Source organism: Mustela nigripes, chromosome 15 (assembly GCF_022355385.1).
Source record: "Mustela nigripes isolate SB6536 chromosome 15, MUSNIG.SB6536, whole genome shotgun sequence".
Taxonomy (NCBI): domain Eukaryota; kingdom Metazoa; phylum Chordata; class Mammalia; order Carnivora; family Mustelidae; genus Mustela; species Mustela nigripes.
The window spans coordinates 10,172,427-10,176,704 of record NC_081571.1 but is presented as its reverse complement, the minus strand read 5'-3'; positions in this window follow the sequence as shown (position 1 = coordinate 10,176,704).

Genomic DNA, 4,278 nt, shown 5'->3' with positions numbered 1-4,278 from the left:
AGTGCTCATCCATCACACGGAACGGGAATGGGTTATACGATAACTCCACAGTGACCACAGACTCTAATTTCAGAAGAAAGAATGAAAACAGGCCACCATCACTTATTTTCATCATATTCACCCAATGAGCAAAACTGGATTTCTATACCCAAATGTCACCCTTTCCCTTGAGGCTCTTTCTTTTCCTAAATCTCTTGACTTCAAGAATGTAGATAGAAGAGAATAATGAAAACTGTAAATTCCTTGCCTTGGACAAGAAAGCCTTGGATTCCTCTGTGAGACAAATAAGGCAGTGGATTTCCCCCATGCTCCTGCCCCCTCTCCCCTGAGTGGTAAAACTCTAGTCCACTAAAGACCTCCCACAAATTCAGGAACTTTTCCTCAGGTAGAAAAGCCCAGCTACTCAGTTTGCCGCAGAGGGTGGGTGGGGGAACAGTCTCGACTCTGAGGGGGGCAAGGGACATCTGCTCTTGTGAGGGAAGCCTGGGCAGCTGTGGACAGCTGCGGCCCTCACTGTTGTTCAGAATGAACGCGTTGGGGATCCATTGTGGCCTGATGGGGCTGAGCGGGCAATGGACTCTGGGGACGCCCCACAGAAAGGACACTGCCATCGATTTCCTTCGATTTCCTTCCCAGAGATGTTAGCTGAGTGAGCCGCGGCGGGGGGGCGGGGGCCGTTGCGGTCAAACCACCCATTATTGAGCCTTTCTTTGTGCAGGGGGGTTGCCGATTGGGTGCAATGGCTGAAGAACTCCTTAAACACCAAATTAAGTAGAGATCTCCTCAGCAATGTAGATTGCCAAACTGACCAATTGTATCAAACCGCATTCTCTTCCTTCCCACTCTTCCTTAATTATGCTGGGAATCCAGGTCAGTGCAAGGTGAGGGTTTCCTGTGCGGAGGGGGAGAGGGAGAACAGAAATGTTGCACTATTTGGATAATTCCCTTGATCTGAACGGGATTCCAAAAGTAGACCAGCACGCTAAGGTGGGCAGAGATGGACTGCCCTGTCTGGGTTACAAGGATCACAGGTGCCCCAGTTTTCAGGAGCTACAAATATAGGGGAAAGGAGGGTCCCCCAAGCTGAAGCAAACACTGGGGACCTTTGAGCAGGGAGAGAGTTCTGTCAATGATCTGTGGATTCAAGGAGTGTCCCATCTGCCTAGAGGAGCAGCCCGCCCCTTCCTGTGCCTCACGCTCCCCTGCCCCGCCCTAGCCCGGCGCCCCTGCCCTTGCCACCAGCCAGAATTCTGGAAGCCCTGACTCTCCCCGAGGAATGTTGAATGGCCTTTACAATGTTAGCAACAAAGAGACATCCCTTTGATAACCGAGTTGTGGCTGCCCTGTAGTATTCCTGATGCTTTATTTACCTGGGTCTCTTTGTTCCCACCCTCTCCTACCCTTTAAAGCTTGCTTTAGCGCTGGTTCCATGGGGTCACATTCTGCCTCCGCCCAACCCCAGCCTCTAGCTTACCACCAGTGCCTCCTCCAGAACGATCTGCTGAAGGCTTCTCTGGTGGGGCAGCCAGTTGGAGACCAGAGGTACTGGCTGGAAAGGAACCTTGAGCAGAGAAGTTGGGGACGACTATCCCAGGCAGTTTTCAGCTCACATGGTTCTAACAAAGCTGCCAAGCACCTTGGGTCCAGGACTGAGAAAGCTCCCCGTGGGGCTTTGTGCAGGTGACGCCAACATCCTCCCAGGGCCCACATCTGCACCCAAAGGCTGGTAGAGTCCCAACTAGAGCAGGCCTCCAGAGGGTAGGCACCTGACGAAGACCCACCAGAGGCTAAGCCATAATGACAAAAAGACGCATGCAAGCTTTCTTCTCAGCAGCCAGCCACCTTCCAATGCTCTCTGACTGCTCCTGCCGCCCTACCTCTTGGGGGCCCACGTGGGCCTCTTGTTTGAGAGGGCAACTGGATGTGAAGGGACATTTCCAATCTGAGGAGCTTGTCCAAGGACATCAGTAGAGGCTCCTTTCCCTCACCAAACAGCCTAGATCCAGGACCTTGGGGGCAGGGGTGGGGAGGGGTGGGGGTACAACCTATTGCTTGCAGGCCCATTTTCCATGAAGAAAACCAATTGTTTTTTCATCACGCTTTCCTTTCTCCAGCACTTGCCACCCAAATGAACCTGTGGGCTTTACCAGCACTGGGGCCCGCCATGACCCCTGGGGCCAGAGCAACCCCGGGTGCTCCCAAAGCATTTGGCTGGGCAGGCCAGAACCCTTTCTCGGGGGCAGAGCACAGAGACACAGCTGGGAAACCGGGACAATTAGCCAGCGGCCGGCGGCCGAGCCATAAAAACGCAGGAAGTGGCCACTGCAGGGCGGAGGGAATGGCTGTCCCCAATAAAGTGATTGTTCCAAAGAATGCCCACATTCCGAAGACACAGGCTGAGCCTGGGCCTCGGCTTCCAGAGCTCGAGGCTGGGGAGGGGGTTGTGGGGGACAGAAAGAGGAATTGTGTCTCCAGGAAGGGGAGGGAGATGTTTGGTAGATCAAAAGTCTGCAATGCCCACCATGTAACCTCCCATATTCTCAGCCCATTCTCATCAGGATTACAGACACCCCCTTTCTCCCCCTGTCCCCCAGCTCAATGATTTGGGTTCTGTAATGCATTTATACATTACAGATATACGGATCTCATTACATATATACATATGTATAATGTGCGATGTATTTCCTATTTTATTTCTTGAGAGGTCCAGTGACACTCAGCTGTCTGGTCCAGGTGGGAAGGTCCACATGCAGAACCTGCTCCTGGTTCCCACCTCTTGAGCGCTCAGCTCTCTGACCCTCCACTGAGCCCGGATTTTTAACCATCTTCCTTAGGAAAGGCAAAGACCTGGAGGGACCAGCAAGCAGGAGATCCTACAGGCCTGGGCTAGTTCAGATCCTCCTTGGGCCTGGCCTCTTTCCGGTCTGCAGCTTTGGTGGGTGTCATCTGTAAAATGGAGAGGCCAACACCAGCTTTGTTCCCCATCTCGGGAGACGTGAGGATCAAGGGAGATAAAGAGCGCTGGAAGAAGGGCTCCAGAGATGAGAAGGTGAAGTGACAAATACCAGAGAGCGCTTCACAATGAGAACCGACAAGTGCAGCTCTGGAGATGAGCTGGTTCCGAGAGAGCCGTTCAAGGCCACCCAGAGGTCTTGCCCAGGCCGCGGACTCGCCGCTGTGATCCTCAGATCCTAGTCTGGCAGCGCTGGCTGGGCCTGGAGAGAAGGGCTGGAAGACTACCGCGGGTTCACTCCCTGTGGTGGCTGAACCCAGATGGACGCGAGCGCAAGACGGATCTCATCGCTCCTGCGCTCCGGTCGGGGCAGTTCCGGATCCAGGCCGCGCAACACACAGGGGCCACCGAGCTCCGGGCCCCTTGACACAGTGCTTCAAAACCAAGCAGGAAACTTTCTCAACTCCTCCCTACTCAGAGTTGTTCAGAAGCAATCATTAGGAACAGCCCAGGTTCCCTTCCCATCTCCTGGAGATGAAAGACAATTTTCCTCTGTATAACCTTTTACTTTGTAAAGCAGAAAGTGTTTTTAAGACATAGGTGTGATTATATGACATATACCTAGGGTACACATTCTGGCTCTTTTTTTCCTGGATTTTAGCCGCTGATTTCAGTAAAATAAACATGTACCTGTGTAGGTTCGCTGAATCTTCACAGACAACATGCCGTGTCACCAACACCCTGCTCAGGAACCCAGAACTTTCCCAGCACTCTAACGACCCCATTTTGCCCCCCACCCCCATTACTGCCCTCCACTAGTCTGACTTCTACCACAGGCTCCTTGGTTGGACTGTTTTGAATATAAATTCTTTTTTAAAAAAAACTAATTGCCTTAATTTAACTTAAATCCCAAATGTGAGATGGACTCGGAGATGCAGCCTGAAGCTAGGATCATAATTTATGTCCTGCGAGAGGCAGGAGTTTCCATGGGGGAAGAGAATAACCGATTAGCAGTGACAGTTGTTTGGGGCGCGGAGTCCTTCTGGCCAGGAGCTCAGGGAAGACAGGAACTGGCCCATCTCTTAGGAGATCGTCTTAGCTCGTCTTCTCCCGGGTTGGTCAAAAACGTTGTCATCAAAGTAATGGCTTCCCTTTTCTTTTCTCTTCGGTATAAAAGGAGCTTGTGATGCGCCCCCACCCCCGCTTCCACCCCGCAAATGCATACACGCTACTACTCAGTCTCCAAGCCCAGATTCCCACCAAGATAGCTCTCCCCCCTCTCTTTTGCAAGTCTCTTGATTTCTTTCTTTGAACCTGTGATTGGA